Raw genomic sequence first — 24,080 nt, forward strand, 5'->3', positions numbered from 1 at the left:
TCGCAATCTAAATGGTGCAATGTATGCTGATTTCCTATGTAATGGTCTACCGATGTTACTACAAGATGTTCCAGTGCATGACAGAAAGGCGATGTACTTCCAACATGATGGATGTCCGGCACAAAGCTCGCGTGAGGTTGAAGCGGTATTGAATAGCATATTTCATGACAGGTGGATTGGTCGTCGAAGCACGTTCGCGGTTTCTGACGTCCCCGGATTTCTTTCTGCGGGGAAAGTTGAAGGATATTTGCTATCGTGATCCACCGACAACGCCTGACAACATGCGTCAGCACATTGTCAATGCATGTGCAAACATTACAGAAGGCGAACTACTCGCTGTTGAGAGGAATGTCGTTACACGTATTGCCAAATGCATTGAGGTTGACGAACATCATTTTGAGCATTTATTGCATTAATATGGTATTTACAGGTAAGCACGCTGTAACAGCATGCGTTCTAAGAAATGATAAGTTCACAAAGGTACATATATCACATTGGGGCAACCCAAATAAAATGTTCAAACGTGACTACGTTCTGTATTTTAATTTAAAAAACATACCTGTTACTAACTGTTCGTCTAAAATTGTGAGCCATATGTTAGTGACTAATACAGCGCCATCTATCACAAATCGAAAAAAGTGTTCCAACTACAACATTCATATTTCTTTACGTACTACACGGATATGTAATAAAAAATGTGGGTTCCTTTTTAAAAAACGCAGTTGATATCCGTTTGACCTATGACAGCGCCATATAGCGGTCCAACCATAGCGACATCTGGTTTCCTCCTTCAAGCTAGACAAGTTTCGTTCTTTGTAGTTTTTTCGTTTGACGCTTATTTCGTGAGATATTTGGCCCAATCACGATCAACGGACCACACTGTATGTCTGATGCAGCCCGTGCATTCTTCTGTTGTATGGCCTTGAGATATAACTCTCATCTATGCTCGAAAGTTCGAACAACTTTTCAGTCTCAAAATTTGTTCAGTAGAGAATGTTTCAAATATGAGGAACTGGAGTGGACATTCTCAAGATATGCCCACTCCTCCCCCGCCTGTTCATCTTCTTCAGTTTGCTGATGACACCGCCTTCCTAGCCCTTTATCCTACCATTCAACCTCACCCTGACCAATTCACCGTTTGGTGCAACTAGTGGTTCCTCCGTATCAACCCCTCCAAGACCCAGGCGATCATCATAGGCTACACGACCCGCTCCTTCCGCCTTCATGATTTATACCTCACCATTTACGGCCGTCCTATCCACCTCACTCCTACCCTCAAATACCTTGGCCTCACCCTCGACCGCCACCTCGCCTGGACTCCCCATCTCCTTACCATCCAAAACAAAGCTCACAACAGACTCCGCTTCGAGAAACTCCTGTCGGTCTGGACGTAAGGTTTGCATCCTTCCACCATCCTTCACACCTACAAATCCTTGAACCGCCTCATCCTCTGTTATGCCAGCGTAGCTTGGGTTTCCACCCCTCCCAAGTTCTATAATGCCCTCCAAATCCTCGAACGCCATGCGCTCCACCTCGCTTTCCACATCCGCCTTCCGTCAACCACGTGCATCCTCTACGACCTCATCCCCTTTCCCCACCTTTTCCTTTTCCTTGAACACATCCGCACACTATATATTGTCCGCCACATTGATCCTCCTCCCCCCCTGGTGTCTCGCTTCCTCTCCACCCCAACCTGTTGCCGCACCTTTACTGTTGTGTCCCACTCTGTCTCCATCTCCACACCCTCCGCCTCCTTTCCCAACGCAATTTCCACCATCTAGCCCTCCAGAATGATGAGCTTTAACCTGACATCTACCCTTCCTACCAACTCTAACCCCATCTTCCGGTCTCATCCTCAGGGCTCCCTCTCCTCCCCCTCCCTTCCCCTGAGCGGCTTCCCCCTCCTACTCCCTCCTCCCTCTCTGGTGCTCCCCTTCAGTGTCTCTGCACTCCCTCCTGCCTTGTCTTCCTTCTTCATCTCTGCCCCACCAGTCCCCTGCCTCTTAGTGTACCCGCTGCCGCCCCTACTCTCTTCATCCCACCGCCTCCCCTGCTGCCCCTTGCTTTCTCCTCCTTTTCCATCCTCTCTGGCCTCTCCCTCGGCAGGTCCCACCTGGCAGTTTTATTCTTCATCATGTGTGCTCCAAGTGGGTTTTAAGTGTGTTGGTCTGGAGTGTTCTTAATACTGTGGCCGACTTTTAACCTGTGCATGTGCATTCAGTGTCTTCTTTGTGTTTTAAGAATCGCCAACTGTGTTTTTTAACTTTATGATGACTTTTTTAATTGTCCCCTCATGAACGTCTCCATGTCAGTGTATTTTTACTTCCATTATATCCCCTTACTCTATTTTATGTTCCCCTTTTTTTATCGTCTTATATATTTAACATTTTATTCTTGTCTTAGTTGTCATGTCACTCGGCTGAAGAGCAGCGGATGGTCCGCTGACAGCCCTCCCATGCCCATATGGGGCAGGGGAATGAAATTACAATAAAGGAAAAAAAAGACAGTCTCAATCGGTACCTCATTCGCTCTGCATTATTTCGAGCATCATTCAAAGGTGTGTCAAATGTTTATATAATCTTTTTATTTGTTACTTTTGCACAAATCTTTTCATAAAACATTTAATTTTTTTGTAAAAAATCTTATGCTTGTATTGGTAATTTTAATTGGTGAAATCTGATGGCACGATTCGGTATCGTTTCCTACCAGTGCCATACACAGCTGCTTGAAAGTCGGCACCATGACACATTAATCGTGAATTGTTACAAAACTGGCGAGCAGCGGCATACGTTTCGCACTTAGTGATTATAACTTACAAATGGAGCAGCCTCTTGATGATAAGGCCGAGCAGTCGTATTTTAAGGAGCTTACTTCAAGCTAATCAAAAACACCGAATTCCTTGTACTTTAGTAAAACTCGCAAATTCTATAAAATATGCCCTATTATGTGTAGTCGCAAACAGAATAAACGAAGTGGCGAGATAGAAAGAGAGTGTACTCTGATTAACGATTCATTTCTTCCCTTTAAGGTCCAACTGAAGTCTTGATTTTTAGAGGCGTAGCAGCGCTCGAATAATGGGACTGGTCAGCCGTAGCGACTTGCAGTAAAAGTTCCATCGTTTGCATTAAGCGTTAAAGAAATGACGTGGAATATAAATGCTGATAAGCGGTTTACGATTTGTACGCCGCCGTTCCGTATCGTTCAGCTTCAGGATCGGCTTCCACAGAAACCTGTGGGTTGTGCAGCGCAACGACCTACTCGACCCATAAACTACATCCAAAGTCAAGGGTACAGAAAACCATCTTATACCGCTATTGCACCTTCGTGGACTGTTGGCAGGTTTCATGCATAACTTGATGGTGAAACCATTTTCATCATGTTACTTTGAGACATCGAACGATACATACAATTTGTATGCACGCAAGCGCAAGTCTAATTACTGTCACTTAATAGGTCATACGCTCTGTCGATGGGCCCTCAGGATGGACTAAGGGGATATTGGATGGGAAAACTAGACAAAACGATTTACTACTTCCGTTACTGTCGAAAACGATGCCGTTAGTGATGGAGCACTGCTTCGAATTTTACGAGAATGGAACAGAAACTGGCCATGATGTTTTCTCTAGCAACTATCCCATCATTTTCCTCAAATGATCCAAGGGTATGCCGAAAATCTAAACCAGGATGACATACTGCACATCATCCTGAACACGAGTTCTTTGTCATCACACTGTTGTTTTTTAACTTCGTGGAAATTTAATTTTGTTGTAATGTCTTTTTCATCTGAAATAGGTTCAGTGATGTCACTGGCATCATTTTCATGTGTAGTGACATTTTAACTCTATAACTAACAGAATTAGACATATAGATTTTCTTACTTCTCCTCGGCATGTCATGCATGTCGCAAATAAGCATCTGAACCTTTGTACCTATGCAGAAACGTAGTACAGGGAGCACAAATTACAATATTCGTTACTGTCTTCTGTAAACTAGCTTTACCAGCCGACATTGATGTTCATTGTTTTACTTGTCCAAGACATGCGGTTATAAAATGGTACATTATTCTGATATGCACTAACTGTCTTGCAAAGTACACAAAAAAGAGGAACAGTGAAGCAAAATTACTGCAGCCTGTATAGCGCTTTAATTATCCTGGAATAAAGTTCAACATGCAGTGCCCCTGCATCTTCTTACGTATAAGAAATTGTGGATCTCACAGATCGCTGAACTCATAAAACGCATTTTCGTCTATGTACCCTACTGTTTCAAATTTTTCTTGGCGATACTTCAGCTATGGATCTGTTTAATGCTACTGACGTCTTTTAGTGAGACTCGTGCCTAGTATTAACCCTGTGTCTGACACGACCTAAGAGATTATGAAACAGTATACGGCGCCTGCAGGAAGGTTTTCACGTATATTTATCGGGAGCGGTGGGATCCATCTTCTAACAAGGGATGCATGAACAATGTTCTCGCTTCTTCTTCTTGACATTTGCTAACGGCCTCACTTTGAGGTTCTATGCCTACAAGAGATATTCTTTTACATTACCTCCTGCGGCACCAAACTAGTCCAATCTGTTTGTATTGAGCACAACTTCTCCAGAGGTGTTCTACATAAATATATGGTGTAGCAACAGAGAGCAAGATTTGATGGTCGACAACCATCAGACGGTATACAGCCGAGGTGATGTTCGTCACACGTACACTACACGCGTAGGGTAATAGTTTTCCATTTGAATAATTAATTTTGTAACTCAATATACAGTGTTAGTCGGCTAAGCTGTTCGCCAAGATATTTCCTAGACCGTTTAAGGTATTGTAATTTTGTGGTAGCGGGGTTTCTACGGCCTTATACAATGTTCATATAATTTGCGGGAATGCAGCCAGTTGGCGTCGTCGACAACAGTGACAGTGTGTGCACCTGTCGAAATAATGGCGGTTGTCGACGTCTTACCTCAGCTGCATACCCGTAAGCCATTTGAATAGCGTAAATTTATTTTCACCGAAATGAATTATGAAGCAGTCCTCTCTAAATGACGTACATTCACCTTTCATAGCTATATTAATTAAATGGATATCAGTTTCAACTTACCTTTTTCAAGTGGAACTACGCTGAGGTGACAAAAGTCATGGGTCAGCGATATGCACACATAAAACTGGCAGTATCATCATGTACACAAGGTATAAAATGTCAGCGCATGGGGGGAGCTGTCATTTGTACTCAGTTTCCGACACGATTATGGCTGCACGACGCCAATTAACAGACTTTGAAAAGCGGAACGGTAGTTGGAGCTAGACGCATGAGTCATTCCATTTCGGAAATCGAAAGAGATCCACAGTGTCAAGAGCGTGCCGAGAATATTCAGGCGTTACCTCTCACTACGGACAGCGCAGTGGCCAACGGCCTTCACTTAACGACCGTGAGAAGGGGAGGTTGTCGTACAGTCGTCAGTGCTAACAAACAAATAACACTGCATGAAATAACTGCAGAAATCCATGTGTGACATACGACGAACGTGTCATTTCGGACAATGTTGCGAAATTTGGCGTTAATGGTCTATGGCAGCAGACGACCGACCAAAGTGCCTTTGCTAATAGTGCGACATTGCCTGCAGCTCCTCTCCTGGGCTCATGACAATGTCGGTTGGACTCTAGAAGAGTCAAAAACCTTGATCTGGTCAGATGAGACCCCACGAAACCATGGGCGCAAGGTTCAACGCGGCACTGTGCAGACTAGTGGTGGCTCCATAACGGTGTGGCTGTCCTTACATGGAATGCACTGGATCCTCTGGTCCAACTAAACCGGTCGTTCACTGGTCATGGTTATGTTCGACGACTTGGAGACCATATGCAGTCATTCATTGACTTCATGTTCCTAAACAACTATGGAATTTTCATGCATGACAATATGTCATGTCACTGGACCACAGGTGTTCGGGATCGGTTCGAAGAACGTTCTGGATAATTAGAGCAAAGGAATTAGCCACTCAGATCGCCCGACATGAACCCATCGAACATTTATGGGACATAATCGAGAGGTTAGACCGTGCACAAACTCCTGCACCAGCAACGCTTTCGCAATTGTAGACGGTTATAGAGGTAATATGACTCAGTATTTCTGCAGGGGTCTTCCAACGACCTGTTGAGTCCATGCCATGTCGAGTTCCTGCGCTATGCATGGCAAAAGGAGGCCCGACACAATACTAGGAGGTCTCTCATAGCTTTTGTCATCTCAGTATATGGTAACGTCTGCTCCTAGTATTGTAGTTCAACAATGTTTCACTGTTTAACATCCGTTTATTAGTTTGGGAGTAACTGCAACATAGCATCTTGGGCTTTATCTGATTTGAGCATGAAACCGATGGCCATCTTATGCGAAAAATACTAACAACGCTGGGCGTAGATATTCCAGAGGCACTCCCAATTTCTCTGCAGCAAACAATGGATGATGAGTATCAGCGGGCACAATATCTATTTCGCTCGCTCCGCACGTTGCGGGAATGCTCGTTTCCATCTGCGTAGTATTCCAGCGTCCTGTTAACAACACTTACTGCACATTCACTGATTTGTCATTATTGTTGGTGACCGTCTGTTGGGATACCGTTGTGGGCACAGCTCAGCTGTTCTCTTGGCTTTCATTCTGTATTCTCCTTAATGAAATAGCATATATAGCCTCTCTCGGTTTGTGAAAGGCATTTATTCTTTCAGACTAATATGCATTCGACACACGTAAACGATGCAGATAGAATGAAAGCTACATATTTTCCATGTCCCTCTTATACAGTTATTACGGTAGTGAAACACTGCTTACTCTTTATCCGACGTGATAGGTTTCATTATGTGCGTGAAAAACGAACTTTCGCGTGAGACTAAAATCTTTTTCCTCTTCAAAACACATAAATCTGAACCTCTAAATATTATAAATTAGTTTAACTGAATATATGAAGGACGGGTGATAGAAAAGCATGTATGAAATGACAGAGGAGAAATAGAAGGTTACGGGGGTTTAGGGGTTGAGGCGGAAGTCGGTCGCTAATAGAGAGGTGTTGAGACGCCAAAGGGAAGGTGAATGGTGCCGCCATGTGCTGCCCAACTAAGAACAAATCCAATCGAGCTGAGGGTAGCTTAGCAGCAACACCCGAGGGCGCTGGTTAGCACAGTATAAGGAGATGGAACAATTTGCCTCGGTTGGTTGTAATTTGCTTGCCAGTGGTCTATAAGAGTACACGCAATACCTCATAATATAGTGTCAAACTACAAATAGGAAAGAAGACCCTACATCCGAACAGAAGTGCCATTTGTCAGTTATATACACTGACGTATTGAGAATGAAGTCCTTTCAGGAGTTGTTCAACCCGTGTTTTACATTCGGATCTTCTTCGGTCTTGACGAACCACCAGAGAACTATTCTGCTCTCTGTCGTTTTGTGATACGTTCGTATTGCTAACACCAGGTCTCGTCACCCGTGATATTTTTTTCGAGAAAAGAACTGTCCACGTTTCTAATTTCAATAAAATCGTAGGAGGCTTCCACACCTCAATGTGCGAAGGTATGCGGGAAAAACTTCGTACATACTTCACTCTTGTTCAAAACATTGTGGAGAATGTATTGAACACTTGATTTAGAGATGTTCAGTTCGTTCTTCATTGCAATTTGTGTCATAACAACGCTGAGACGGCAGAACGTCCATTGTTTAACATTAGCCTACTCGCAACAGACTGGAGGAATTCATATTCGTTGTTAACAGTTCTTAGTTGTATTTGCCACTGTAGCTACTGCGCTGACGTCGTTTATACGCCAGGAATAAAATCAGCCTCAGAATATTTTGGACGAACGGTTTATAAGCAGAGTAGATACGACTGGAAAATCATTCTACCGACGATAAGGGTCGCAAATGGGGAAGTCCGCTGACATAAGCGACATTGAGAAAGGGCAAATTGTCATGGTCCTTCGCATGGCAACGAGCGACTTGGAAACGGCGAAGCTTGTCGGATGTTCAGGTACTGCCGTCCTGAGCATCTGGAAGGTGAAACCAAGAGTAGGCGTTGAGGTTTTCGGCTTCCACGCCTCATCACAGTACGTGAACGCAGGAAATTTTTTCGGTCGGTAAAGCAGGATAGACAATGATATATGATAATCTAACGACAGTGTACACTCACAAGAATTTCTGAGCACACCGTTCAGCTGGTGTTTTTCAACATAGAGCGCCCGCTTCAGACGACGTCTACGTTCCCTAACGCGACCCAGCAGCATATTCTATTACGATTGCAGTTGACACTGGATCATCGAGGATGGACCATGAATTAATGCAAACATGCAGCCTTCTTAGATTAATAGCGTTTCCAGTTAAACCAGACCGATGTCGTCATGCAGTTGAACGGCTGCTGGAAATATGCATCATTCCAAACAACGGAAACTTCTGCATTGGTCATATGAATTTGAAATCGTTTTTTTATTGGTGCACATTGATTAAAATCACAGAGTGACCATCTTCAGTGCTGAAATAAAATCGTAATACACAAAGTCAAACGAAAACGATCATTGCATCAACAATGTGTCAATTTTCAATAGACAACATCGAGTTTTACAAGGTGAAATACATACCAAAAGTAAGTCCAGTGAACTCATATAATCATGCATAAAATATAATTTCAAACATAGGTGTTCACAGTGAAGAAGATGCCAACTATCAGGTAAGGTTCTAACTGAGCCTGCTGCCTACAAAAACCTACACAGCTAAACTCCACATTTGTAGTGGAGACCATCAGCGCCCTCTTTACTGAATACATTTGCGATACATAGCATTTTTTGTACAGGCGAAGAAAACAGCCTGTACAGGGGTTTATATTAAATACAATCCAGAATTATAGAATAAAAAACATATTTCTCTAAAAACGTAGTGCAATGCAATATGAACTCTACTAGCGCTGACTGAGTTGTTCAGTGGAATTACAAGCAATTTTCAATTCCTCATGTACCAATATAATTGTCTTTTCTAGATATATGAGTTAATGAAACCATAAAATCACCAACAAAACTATAGAATACAGTTAAATGCATATATTTCTTATTACAATACTGTATCTTGTCCATTCAGAACTGAAATCCAAAACAAGGTCATACAACTATGCCCTCTGGCGTTGTAGAGTCAAGTAAATCTATTTCAGGGTCATTTTTAAATTATTTACACGATGGTGAAGCATATTTACTGATGATTGGCTTTTTAATATTTTCCCTAAACCAATAATTATATTACGGAAAAACTGTTTTAAAAATGTTTACTTGCAGATGCTGACCACTAGATGTATTGATACAGTGTGATTTCCGTGATATTACATCAGATTTTTATGCTAACAAATGTAGGTTATGAAAAATATGATAACATAGTTTGATGTTATGAATCGTTGTGACTACAATGAGGACCAAATTATTAAAAGAAACGTGAACAGATACGCTGCATGCAAAACTTTCTCATGTTGCGAGCAACTATCGTGCCACTATATAGGCACTGATTCAAAGGTGAATTAACCTTCCTTCAACACCGTATCTCCACCCCCACAGCTCCTTACACCCTTCACCGATAACCCGTACCCTCCGGCGCGTGGCAGGGTTGCTATAGGCCACCTTAAGCGCCACCCTGTTTGGCCCCAACCTCTCCTTAACAATCCTGCCGAGCATCTCACCCTCAGCCTCTTCTTGCTCACCCTTACCGTCACCTGTGCCACCACTTATGTCCGCCCTTACACCCCCGTCCCGTACAATTTCCTGGCCCACATTGACTGGACCTTCTCCACCTAGATGATTGCCGCCGACCTCAATACCCACAGCCGTGCTCCTGCTGACCTCCAATGGTGGCATCGGTTTATCGCCACCCTCCAGGGAGACCTGGTTCCCCTCCCCCAGCACACCCAACCCGAATCCAACATCACTCCCAATGTGGTCCTTGCCTCTTCCGACCTCCTTGGGCGCATCACCGCAGATTTCCTTGACCTCATTGGCAGTGACAATGCTCCCGTTCTCCTCTCTATCTCTACTGGTCGCCATCCACACCCTGCTCCCCGCCCTAACATCCCTCCTAAACTTGTCCATGATTACTCCCGTGCCAACTGGGATGCCTTCTGGGACTCCATTCACACCCAGGTTGAAGGCAACGGCCTTACCCTTCAATCTCCTGATGACATCTCTCACACTGCTGCCTTCTTGCACCAGACCTTGTCTGACGCCGTCGCCACCCATATCCCCACCAAAGCCATCCACACTCACCACCCAGCCCTGCCCCCATAAGCCATCCTTCTCCTTCGAGAATCCCTCTGCCTCTACCGCTCTTTTCTCCGTGCTCGTGAGTGGGACACACTTACCTGCACTGGCAATTACAACGACACATCCGCAACCTGCTTACTGCGAAGAAACGCCGCGCCTGGCGCCAGACATGTGCACAACTCAACACCACGGACCCAATAAACTCTTCCAAGTATTGGTCTGCTTTCCACCGCCTTACTGGGAACCGCCCCACCCCTCAGTACCCTGTCCTCCTTGATGACCGTCCCTTCCCTCAATAAGGCTAACCACTTTGCCTCTCACCTATCCGATTTTTTTCCATCCCAGATAATCCCCAATTTGATTATTCCCTCTTCCCTGGCGTCATCGACCATACGAATACCTCTGTTCCTCCCCTTACTCCTAGCTTCCACTACTTGTGCCACACACCACCATCTGAACTTAACGCTCCCTTCACTACACAGGACATCAGCGTCACACTCCACAATCAACACAACACTGCTCCTGGCCACGACCACATTACCTACCGCCACCTCAAACACTGCTCTCTCACCCTCCTTGCAGTCCTTGCCACCCTCTACAACGTCATCCTTGCCACTGGCTTCTACCCTGACCTGTGGAAAACCTCCCGTACCCTGATGTTCTCCAAACCCAACAAGCCCCAATCTGGTGCTTCTTCCTATCGTCCTATATGTCTCACCTCGGTGTACAGCAAGTTCTTGAAATCCATTCTTATCCAGCGCATCCATCACCACCTCCACCGAAACCACCTCCTCCCCAACACCCAATGTCGCTTTCAACCTTCCTTCTCTGCCGATGACCAACTTCTACACCTCACTCATCTCTTCTCCCTCCAGCTTAACTCCTGTCGCTCCACCATTTTTGTCTCCATCTACCTCGAAAAGGCCGATGACTGTCTCTGGCATCCCGGTCTCCTGTTTAAACTCCAAACCCACGCCCTTCCTGTCAACTACATGCATCTGATGGCCTCCTTCCTCTCCCACTGCCCCCCCCCCCTACGTTACCATCCATAATGCCAATTCCCACACCTTCTACCCCTCTGCAGGTGTACCCCAGGGTGCTGTCCTCTCCCCTCTCCTCTACCTCTTGTACACGGCAGATACGCCCCAACCCTACCCCCCTACAGTACACCTCTTGCAGTATGCCGATAACATCACATTCCTTGCCCTCGCTCCTACCCTCCAACGGTCCCAATGCCTTCTCCAGAATCACCTTGACCTTTCTGCCGCATGGTGTAACCAGTGGCTCTTGAAAATCAATCGTAGGTTGTACCACTCACTCCATCTGGCTCCTAGATTTCTCCCTTACCATCTGCACCTGTAATGTCCGCCTCTCCCCCACCCTCACCTACCTTGGCCTCACCATTGACCGTCACCTCACCTGGATCCCTCATCTCCACTCCATCCAATCCAAAGCCCACAACCGCCTCCGACTCCTCAAACTCCTCTCTGGCTGGACAGGGGGGTTGCACCCCTCTGTCATCCTCCACACCTACAAATCCTTAATCCCTCCCATCCTCTGTTATACCAGTCCCACCTGTATATCCACCCCACCCCCCCCCCCCCCCCGAAAAATTCTATAAGTCCCTCCAGGTCCTCGAGCACCATGCAGTCCACCTCGCCTTCCATGTACGCCTCCCGTCCCCCACACAGATCCTCTACAGCCTCATTCCTGTCCCCCATCTGTTCCTATTCCTTGAACATATCCGCATACTCTACAACTCCCGCCACCTTGATCCCCCTCACCCCCTGGTTGCTCTTCCCTCTCCCATCCCCACCCTCTGACACGTCTTCACTGTTGTGTCCCCCCCTACCCTTCATCTCTACACCCTTCATCTCTTTTCCCAAGGTGGCTTTCGTTAACTCCCCCTCCCAGATGATGCCCTCTCTCCCTCCATTTATCCCTCCGATCGACTCTCATCCTCACTCCCCTCCTTTCCTCTATCCTTTCCGTAGGCTTCCTCTTCCCCCCTTCCATCCCGTTTTCCCTCCACCTAACCTCTCCCTGCCTCCCTTCTCCCCCCACCCCCCCATCCCCCTACCTGAGTCCTTTGGTATTCTCCTCCTCTGCCTTTCCCCACTCCCTGTCGCGTCTGCCCAGCACCCTCCCCCCTCTTATGGGTCCTCGTCCTCCATTGGCTCCTTCCCCCCTCTCCCTCCTTCGTTTCTCCTCCCCTTCCCTCTTTTCTTTCCCGTCATCTGTCCAGGTCCCCCCCTCCCCTTCTGCCCTCGGCTGTGGTATGTCATATTTGTGCCAACTTTTTAGTGTAGTGTTTAAGTGAATGTTCAGTGTTTGTCTTTCCAAAGTGTTGTGAACAGAAATCATGCTGTCCCTTGGTGTGAATTTTATATCTCTTGTGAACAGAAACCAGACTGTCACCGTGTTTTTTAATTGTCTGCCTATTATTTTACCTGTCTGCTTCATATATATTTTATTAGCATCATCAACCCTTTGTTCTATGTTTTAAGTTCCACGATTTTCCGCCATGTTATCATTTCAGTCTCCGATTTTATCGCCTGTTTTTATTAGTTATTATCTTCTTCTTTTGAAAAGAAATTCTGTAGGCTGAAGAGTGGCATACTAAGCTGCTGCCAGCCCATGCCCTTCGGGGCATATACAAAAAAAAGGTGAGTTAAGGAGTTAAGGTTCGTCCTGACGTCTACCCTTCATACCAACTCTAACCCCACCTTCCTACTGCCTCCTCCTCAGGACTCCCCCTTCTCCCCTTCCCTTCTATTGAGCGGTTTTCCCCTCCTATACCCCCTCCCTCTCCTTTGCTCCCCTTCAGTGTCTCTGCACTCCCTCCTGCCTTGTCTTCCCTCCATCTCCCACCCCACCAGTCTCCTGCCTCTTGATGCCCCTGCTGACGCCCCTACTCTTTTCATCCCGCCCCCTACCCTGCTGCACCTTGCTCTCCCCTCCTTTTCCATCCTCTCTGGCCTGTTCCTCGGCAGGTCATACCTGGCAGTTTTATTCTTATCGTGTGTGCTCTAAGTGGGTTTAAAGTGTATTGTTCTGGAGTGTTTTTAATACTGTGGCCAACTTTTAACCTGTGAGTGTGACTTGCATGTCTTTTTTGTGCACTATGAATCGTCAACTGCGTTTTTCACCTCATGTCGACTTTTTTTAATTGTCCCCCCATGAACGTCTCCATGTCAGTTTATTTTATCTCCATTATATGGGGCAGGGGAATGAAATCACAATAAAGAAGAGAAAAAGGGTGAGTCAAGGCATCTCGAGGGTTGGTTCCCCTCCTTCGAAGACAACAGATTGCAGAGCCTGGGCTATCCTCAGGGTGAAGTCTTTGTTTTCGAAGCTCCTGTTGCTGTCGCTGTCCATCTGCCTGCCGGCCACTTTCGTTCGTCCGCCATTGCCGTAGCCTGCCTGCCCACTTGCTTGCCTGTTCGCTGCCGTCCGGGGCTCGCTGCCACCGCCAACGCCGCCTGGTGCTCGCCAACACCTGCTATCCATCCGTCTGCACCGTCTATCGTCACCTATGCCTGCTGTCCTTTCGTCAGTCTGTCGCCGTCCATCGATCATGAGCCTTCCCACCTCCACTGTCATCTACACCTCCTCCTCCTCCTCTTCCACTGTCATTTCCTGGAGTGCAGCCCCCGGCTTCTCCCCTCGCCTGCTCACATATTTTCCCATCTCCTCCTCTGCTGTGTACTCCCACATGTACACCATTCCCCAAGCCTCCACACCCACAACAGCCACCACTCCTGCCCCCAACTTCATGTACGCCTCCGCTGCTGCCTCTGCTTCCACCCCTAGGTGGTCAGCTTCCCCTCTCTCACCCCCTCACTTCATCATCTGCATCCCTCGAATGCATCACATCACACTGGCCACAATCGCCACCACTGAACCAGCTGCTTCTCCCGGCACCTTCACCACGCCTACGGGATTCTGTCACCTGCCACTTCCCTCTCTTCCACATTCCTCTCCATCCTCACAGCCTACAGTCTCCAAAAACCACCAGAAGCACGTCATTGCCACTTCCAACAAAAAGTCACCACTCCTTCTCCTGACACACATACCCCAGCCCCCAACCTCCACACCTTTGTCCTGTCAACCCTGGACCCTACGTTCCTTGATGCCCATACCCTCACCATGGAGATGCAAAAGTATCTCCCAGCTGATTCCTGGCAGGGACTCACTCCTCATCAAGTCCCCCTCCCCCTCCTTTCACACAGACCTCCTCTGTAAATTCCATTGCCCCTGCCAACCTCCTTGAGCATATCACCGTCGACATCCTTGCACCCACAGGTAGCAACCACCTCCACGTCCTTCTCACCATAATGTCTACTCACCTACCAGGAATCCGTTGACACCCGGGTCAAAAGCCACCCTCTTACCTATTACCATCCTGACGACATCATCCAAGCGTCGTGCTTCCTTCAGAAGGCAATTACTGAAGCCATGGAGGCCCATGTTCCTACTAAAACCATCAACCCCTACCGTCCCACTCACCCTCTGTGGGCTGTCCTCCTCCTCCACGAATCCCTACGCTTCTATCGCTCCTTCCTGCACACTCGTGACAGGGTTACACTCCAACGCCACCGGCAAATACACCGACACATATGGAACCTGATTACAGCAACGTGACGCCGAGACTGGCGCCAGACCTGCACATGACTCAACGCCACCCTCCCTATCAACTCCATCAAGTACTGGTCCGCCTTCCATCGCCTTACTGGTTCTCTTTCCGCTCCCAACTACCCCCTTCTCCATAACGATCGCCCCTTCCCGACAACCTCAGTAAGGCCAAGCACTTCACTTCCCACCTTTTCGAGGTCTTCTCTCTCCCTGATGATCCCCACTTTGATTATTCTCTTTTCCTCACCAATTTGGAATGTGCTGATACCTTGGTTGCTCCATTTGTTCCTAGTCTCCAGTACTTGGGCAGTTGCCCCCTCTGACATCAACACTACAATCACAACACAAGACATTAAACTTATCCTCCAGTCCAAATACAACACGGCCCCTGGTCACGACTGCGTCACCTACTGCCACCTTAGAGAAGGCCCTTCTCCTTCCTGACTGTCCTTGCCAATATCTATAACATCATCCTCTCTACGGGCTTCTAACCCGACCTGTGGAAGACTTCCTGTCCCCTCTTATTCCTCAAACCCAATAAACCCCCTTCCGTCACCTCTTCCTATCGCCCCATCTGCCTCACCTCCATATACAGTAAGGTCTTCGAATCCATCCTCTCCTGTCGTATTCACCAGCACCTGAATCAACACCACCTCCTCTCCCTTACCTAGTGTGGCTTCCGACCCTCCTTCTCTGCTGGGTCCAGAAACGAGTATCACGTACCCCCCCTCCCCCCCGCCCCCAGATGCGAATCCGTCGAGAATCACTCTCCAGACCAAATACAGACTCATCTGTGAAAAGAACCGTCCAGGTAGCTTGCTGACGACTCCACTTCAGATATTCCATTCTGTGATGACGTGTCAGAGGTACAGAAACAGCAGATCTTCAACAATAAAGGCCACTCTGCTGAAGCCTTCTGTACACTCTTCGCCTCGAGACAACACATCCAGTAGACGCTGTGGTGTCAGATACCAGTTGCCGTGCAGTACTAAGGTAGTACGATCATGCCCTTACAGCCATATAACGGCCCCCTCTTACTGATGTCACAAATCATCGGCCCTGCTCTAGTCTTCGGGATACAATTTCGATCGCTATAAATTGTAGCCACATCCGAGAAACAACAGAACGATTCGCATTAAGCCATCGGACCACATCACTTTGCGACTGTTCTGCTTCCAGTCTTCCTATGGCGGTCCACCGCAGAGTGTTTGGTAGGTGTTTTCTCTGTGTCATTCTGAACTGTCTGTGAGGGTCTACCGGGCAAACACTACTTCGTTTGGCAGGTGCTCTGATGTTATCATAGGCGTGGTTGTCCGTTGACCGGAATTCCACCTTCCTTGTAGAACACGATCGTACGGACATCTGTGGCCAGTTTGTATGATTATATCGTTAATTAGACACAAAACGTGGAATTAGTCGTTCGTTGCTTTAATATTGGACACTAGATGAGATGTTTTAATAGAACAGTGACATATGCTTTTTGTAAATCTATGAAAATAGTGTGTGTATCTCTTCCCATTGCCCTTTTTGCAGTTATCTCTTTTATATTAAATATATTAGTAAAGAAACCCGGCGTTGCCACGGTTTTATTTACAGCTGTGCATCCACGCCTTTACCACGCAGCGTCTGGCCTTTTCCTTAATGTTTATGATGTCATATCTTCTGAACTATGAGTTGTACAATGATATAAGATTGTAGGTGTATACAGCAGCATATGTGGACACTGTCTGTGAAATTTATTGCGAAAAAAAATGATGCGGTATTTTTCAGGGATCTCATTGTTTATGATTTCATATCTCCTGAACTACGTGTATTGCAATGATATAATTTTGCTCTTTCATTCAGTGCTATATGTGCTTGCTGTCTGTAAATGTGTCGCCCATACAGTTAGTAGAAAATAATTAATAAGTATAACGTCATGCCTCATGCGGTACTTTTACTGCATGAAGAGCGAAAAAGTAATAAGTGGTGAACATTTTTCTATTCATTTTTTGTGCGGGTTGCCAGCGGAAAAAATTCTGTGAAGATTATGCAAGTTTGCTAAGTGTTCTTATTCCTCATTCTCAAATACTGGATGAATAAAGTCTGGAAATTAACGTGTCACGGGCTACGGTCTTTTGCCAATCTTTCATAGGTAGATGGCTCTTACAACCTCTCCCTCCACAACCCCCCCCCCCCCCCCCCCGTGATTGTCACCTGATCTTAAGACAGATGAGGAAATCACACATACACATGTGTAATATGTGTGGATTACTACACCTCCTCTTTTACGTTTAGGCATTGTCTAAAATATAAATCAAATCAACTTTTCACACTTTATTTTCGATTTATATTCAGTCACTGTATCTCTTTGACTGCTCGCACTTCACTGTTCGTTTTTATTCACTCGCTGCACTATTTTTTTGGTTCCTCCTTTTGTCATTGATAACAAACTGACGTTCAAACCCACGACGGGTCCTGCTTTATACACCCCTACCAATGGGTAGCCTCACCAGTGGCGAATTCCTCAACATACGAAAAAGACTTCGAATAGTCCACAATGTTCCAGAACATTCCGCAACATTCGAGAGTGTTCTGTAATGTTCCACAATGATCTGAGATGATCCGGGATGTTCCCAAATATTCTGGAATCTTCTCGAATGTTCCAGACTGTTCCCGAACATTCCAGAACATCTCGGATCATTGTGGAACATTACGGAACGTTCTGGAATGCTATCTAATACTTTCGAAGGGTCTGGAATGTCCTCGAATACTCTAGAATGTTCTGAAATGTGGAGAAATTTCCCAGCCCTTATATCTTCAAAATCACGCCCTTCAGTTAAAAACAAGAACCTCCTTCACGGATTGGGATTAGAGGGCTATCACATCATACTGTGTGCACATTGTATGCTTACTTTTGCAGTGTATATTGATTATCTACAGAGGATTGGCCTGCGTTAAAGCAGCTCTCTTCTACCCGTATTATGATTTCATTCTCAAGACGCTCTCTAGTAATTCCACTGCACAGCCTTCTCACTGATGCGGTAATTGTAGCAATCTTTCTTCTATCTTTTCTTATGAAATGGTATCAAGTAGGCTTATTTCCATTATTTTGGAAGCAGGGGGGGGGGGGGGTCCTTCATGTTTAATCAAAGGCTTCTTAAAGATAATCTGAATTATTTTTAGGGTGTCCCCTGTTGCATGTATTATCAGCTCCCTGGGAATTTCTCCTGGATCTGGAGATTTTCCATTTTCACTTTTTAACTGATATGCGTAGTTCTCTTAATCTTCTTGTTAACATGTTTTCATAGTATTTCACCTATTTTTCAATCTTTATCACTGGTATATTGCCTATAAAGTCAAAAAAATATTAGATTTTTGCTGTACCCTTATTTAGCGCTAGTTGAGTATATCGTTATCAGGGATGAAATAAAATCTGTGCTAGGACGTTTTGAAGAGTTAAATTTTCAAATTAGTAATTATCTCTCAACCTGAACCCACTCACGATGGCAACGGGACGTGAATGCAATTAGCATTCGAGTAGGAACTCCATTCTTCCAGTACTCAATTGTTTGAAATGTTAGCAGGAACGGAACTCGCTATAGGTACAGAAGATTGATATCACGGTTAGTAATGTTTGACAACGTTTCGTAAAATGTAAACTTCCACGGCCGGAAATTTCACAAGCAATAAAATGCTCCGGGCTATTATGCCGTGGTCGAATGAATTAGTAGCTAGCCAGGGTGTGAACTCAACATTCAAAGTAGCTAAGATCCCCCTTAAAAATATCCTCCACAGATGGGAACGGATCGTTGGGTTTTAAAGTGAAATCCATTCTACCGCGGCATATTAGCCCGGAACATTCTATTAATTTTGACAATGTTTTCATTTTTTCTGACGATTATTTCACGGTGTTGGAAACTAACAAGGATGATCATCGTGACGTTGTTTAAGGACCGACTCCAAGATTCGCCTCACACAAATCAGCGGTATCACGGAAAACTTAAATCAGAATGGTTGAACAGGGGTTCCAACAGAAGTGTAGTACAAGTTGTGAATTGCACTGAACAAATACAAATCATGGCGAAGAGCAAAAAATGTATCTCAGCTAGGAAGGAGGAGGCGGTCAGATAGATGGTTAATTTGTTACTTGATAGCAAGAGGCTGGAAGCAATAGACTGCTCCAAAGGTTTTATCAGCAAATAAAAATACAAATTAGAGCCTTTTCTTTTATATCCTGTGTGTGTGGTGAATAAATTTTCAATATCATCTAGCTGTTACTTCCTCAACATTCTACGAACCACAGACAGAGAAGTCTTGAGAGCAGAGCGTCTGAGACTCTGCAGGTAAGGCACGTAGCCGAAAACATCACGTTCCGGAGTTAGAGACGGGATCGGAGAACGAGAATGCTTGCCGCTGCTGCTCCCGTCCTCGCAAGGAAAGCTCCTGTATTGGCTGCGCTGGCCCGGCACAGTCGACAAAGGGCGACTTCTTAATCGCAGGGTCAGTAGGAGTAGGTCGTTATGGTCTTGGGATTCGGATCAAAATGATGGGAAATCCGTCCAATAAAACAATAAGTAGTGCGTTGTTACAATAATGGAAACTTCAATAAGCAAGACAGCTTGCTGCTTCATCCACGTTTCAGCAGCTTGCTGCCATCATCAGGTGGGTATCTGAGATTTAAAAACTATGCTGACTAAACGTATTACAGTCAAATAAATATTACCATTCAAAAAATGGCTCGGAGCACTATGGGACTCAACATCTTAGGTCATAAGTCCCCTAGAACTTAGAACTACTTAAACGTAACTAACCTAAGGACATCACACACACCCATGCCCGAGGCAGGATTCGAACCTGCGACCGTAGCAGCCCCGGACTGCAGCGCCAGAACCGCACGGCCACCGCGGCCGGCTAAATATTACCATTAAACTAGGCTAAAGCGGCAAACTGTGTTGTTTACAAAATTCATGAGGCTGTCGCAGAGCTCACCCAGATCCAGGTAACACGTACACATTTAAGCAAATAATGGAAAAAACGCCTACTGGAAAATTGCAGTTGATTCTGCTAAATGTTTATTCGTTACGATACTCTCCAGTAACCACGGAGATAACATCCTGATGCCAGATTATTGGTAGGTTTCGATATTTTCTACGAGAGCCTTGCAGTACATTTTCAATTTCATAACATTCAGACAACTACTGAAAGTATGTTAATTGAGTACATACTAAAGTACAGACGGATCTGAACTGTCTGCTTCGACATAGTGCAGTCCTGTTCACACATACACAAACTTTCCAGAAAAATACAGTATTCGATGAATAGGTAAGACCCACAAACTTCCAAAAAATCACAAACGTTAAATCATAAGCCGTTGTAGGAAGAAGGAAGCGAAACGGCCAGCGACTACAACCATTATAACGCGGCGTACGACGCACAACATGCGGCAATATCATTTCACCCTATATGATATTTTCAGCTTGTTCGCTTATTCCTTGTGTAAATGTGTTACGTATGACGTAAAGTATTAAGAGGAAAGTTCTATTCTGTTGTTCGAAGCGACTGGCTGAACCGTATGAAATTCAAATTTTAAATCGGCTGCACGTCCTAATCCTTCTTTTAAAGTGATTGGATATTGTTGATGTGAAAAATACTTGAAGAATATCGCTATCACAATTGTAACTGCATGAAACCCTATTTAGTTTCAATTTCAACACAAAGAAAGTTGCAGAAGCGCTCCTACTCCTGTTGTCTACAGGAAGATATCATCGTTGCACGATCTTTGGGAATTGCAGAAAGAGTTGGACAAAATTTCCATCTTATTTAATGAATGACAGCTGTTATTAACTGTGGATAAACGCCTGAAATAAAGAGAGAGAAACCCATAGTATCTAATTACAAAATTAGTGGTGAATATCTTGTGGACGTCACATCATATAAGGGAAGACGAATGGGAGACTTAATGCGTTCGAAGAATTATGAGAAAATATAATGTAGTTATAAACGAAATAACATACAGTCCTCTAGCGCGATCAGTTCTGGAATATTGTTCCAGTGTTTGGAGTCGTTATTAGGTAGGCACGAGAACAGGCATCGAAAGAATTGAGAGACGCGTTGCTAGGATCATAACAGGTCAGTACAACCCATACGGAAGGTTAACAGAAATGCCCGGGGAATGGAAATGCTGGTCCTTGGACGAGAGACGCCGTAGTTCTCGCGAAATTCTGTTGACTGAACTTAGAGAATTTGCATTCGAAGAATAACATAAGAGTGCCTCATATCTCATGTAGATATCATGAGAATGATATGGAGAAGGTTAAGCTGCGTACACAGCCATATAGACAGTAAATTTTCCCTCGCTCAGTACACGACTGGAATAGGAAGGAAAATCGATAATATTGATCGATGCACTGTACAATCGATTGTTAACAAAGTTAGTATTGTGTACTGACGCATTTTTCTGGAGTGGTGTGAACGTATTTCATTCTTTGGTCCGCTGTGCAATCAATACTGCTGTATACCAGGCTAGGCGTCTGAGGCGTTCTGTTATTAATTGACAGGCAAAGTAGACTTCTCTGTGGAATCATGTTTATTACCAACGATCCGTGCGCGAGAATTTTTTACTTGCGCTGCGGGTGCTTGTGACAGCATATACATTCCAGCCCTCTTGGGGCTGAAATTATCCAATCGCCCGCGAGTGCACAATCGAGTGTCCACAGCAGATGACCAGGTGTTTAGCCTAGAATTACACACAGCTATGCTCCACGATGTGATCTTGTAAACGAATGGAAAATAAAGTCGTAAAATGGATAAAACAGAGTTAGAAGCACAAACATTAAAAGAAAGTTATACCTGTGGCCTGTACGATGTGCTCACAAAAAATACAATCAGAAAGTTTAGAGAGAGATACAGTCGTAATATTTCTGTGGATTCGTGGATACGTCCACAATCTGGTACTCAGGTGCTCTACCTTGTAGCTGTTACAAAGCTCAATACGAGCTTTTCCAACAATTTCTCCTTGATAATGTCCTATACATTCTGCTCAGAGCTTCATGAGACTATGTCGTCTCCGGCACTGTAGAGTGTCCATCATAAATAATTCATCATGAATGTCACGTTTAGAATATCTCACAGGTCAATCTTTCCTTGATCTTAGGAGTATTATTTATTTTTCAATACCTTAATGCTAATCTACGATTAAAACATTTGTTGTTTCTCTTAAGTTTCTAATTTGAATGTATTCATTCACTTATTTCTGATTTGTAGGTACATGCAAGTGATGGAGTTCTCCCCAACTTTTTGTACGTCTTCATCCATGTTACTTTTAATGAGGAGTTGTCCCAGCAAAAGTAGTCTCTCATCCTATTATGTCTGTTTTTGGAAACACATCGGAAGATTTCTTTTATTTCTTCAGAATACAAACCGTGGACTATTGAGTGGTTCTTCGACCGCAAATTCTCCTCTTTAAGGCTTTCAATTTGACCTGCAAACGAGGTTTGCAATTAAGTTCTTAAGCTCTCTCGTCATTGTCAATTTGAATAAAATCATTTTGCGCATTAGGCCACGGACTAAGACAGAAAATGGTTTTGTTCAAACCAGTCTGTACTGTTGTCCATCTGTAAATTACGTTCTTATGTCCTCTCTGTATTCCACCGCGTAAAGCGTTGCAAGTTGTCACGTCATTGTACACAGAGTGTTGTGGCCGAGCGGTTAAAGGCGCTACAGTCTGGAACCGCACGACCGCTACGGTCGCAGGTTCGAATCCTGCCTCGGGCATGGATGTGTGTGATGACCTTAGGTTAGTTAGGTTTAAGTAGATCTAAGATCTAGAGGACTGATGACCACAGCAGTTAAACCATAGTGCTCAGAGCCATTTGAACCATTTGTACACAGAGTAACATTTAGCTGGAGGGTTGTGGTAACTCCGCATCCCTCCTGTTCAGAGTAGCCGGTATTATGATCCAATCTCTCACCAGATAGACTGCGAGTATTGTGATTTCAAAACGTTAATTTCTTTGTGGACATCTATTAATATGAATCGAACTGAAAAACTCATTGAAGTCCAGGTTCTGTGGTTAGAATAATCAAATCAGTGTTGTGAACTCTGAAAAGGCAACTAATTATTAAAAAGAATAGCTGAAGACTGGTAAAGTTTTGATTTCTATTTCAGATGGAGCAACTTTATTCAGTATTTAATGCGAATTAGGTTTGCTTACTAGAGAGCAAACGACAATCACAATCTTACGGATATTGATAATACGCCTACTGTCTTAAAGCGAATGTGCTCCTTTTTGTATTTGTTTTGTAGACAACATGTATTAATAAGTTTTACTTACGAGAATTATCGTCATGCTGTTCCAATAGAAATGATACTGCTCTCTCTTCCAAATTCTATTTCATTGGATTGTTTATTAAAGTTTTCACAAAATTAATTGCGGAAGCCTCATAGTGGTGAATCTGCCACATGTTACCTCAAATGACCGTCAGCATATTATAATTTGGTAAATAACGAAACTTATTTACAGCTCTTACTTGTTACTTGATTGTTGATGAAAGAATATTTCGTGCAGGTACTGATGCGGAAATTTATCTTTCACATGCTTGTTAACACACAATATAAAAGCTAGAGAGATGATGCTCAACCGTGGGGCTATGTTCTTGTGAGACACACAGGTCGACAAAAACCGTATAGAAGTTCACATTGTGTGAGATGCTGGTGGTCTGCAACATTAAGGAAAGAGAAAAACTTGTTGGATGTCATTCCTAACCGAGACAGATAGCCGAATATTCAGGAGAACTATAGCGAACAGCCGAAAAACTATCGTAGGAGAAATCTGGACTCGAAGAATGTTTTAAAGAAAGAGAACTTTGTAAACTCCACAGCTGGGATAAGATTACCATTCCCAAAACTCTCGTTACCGTTCTGCAGAGGCATCTTCCACAGTTTTCGACAAAATCTACCTCTAGAGAAAGCAAAAACAGCTATTTTTGATACGCATGGTGAAGCGAGTTGCTCAATATATCAAGACTTTGTCGGTAATATCATGGTATCCTATTGCTACTTTTAAATGATCAGCTATTGTTAATCAACATGTAAGTACTGGAAAATCTGGTGCATGTTATTTTACAAATGCAGGTAAGTACATTAACATTTACAACCAGAAATATTCATTAACGATAAGAAAAGCTGCTCCGGCAAACCCTTT

The sequence above is a fragment of the Schistocerca gregaria genome, chromosome X (assembly GCF_023897955.1).
Source record: "Schistocerca gregaria isolate iqSchGreg1 chromosome X, iqSchGreg1.2, whole genome shotgun sequence".
Classification (NCBI taxonomy): Eukaryota; Metazoa; Arthropoda; class Insecta; order Orthoptera; family Acrididae; genus Schistocerca; species Schistocerca gregaria.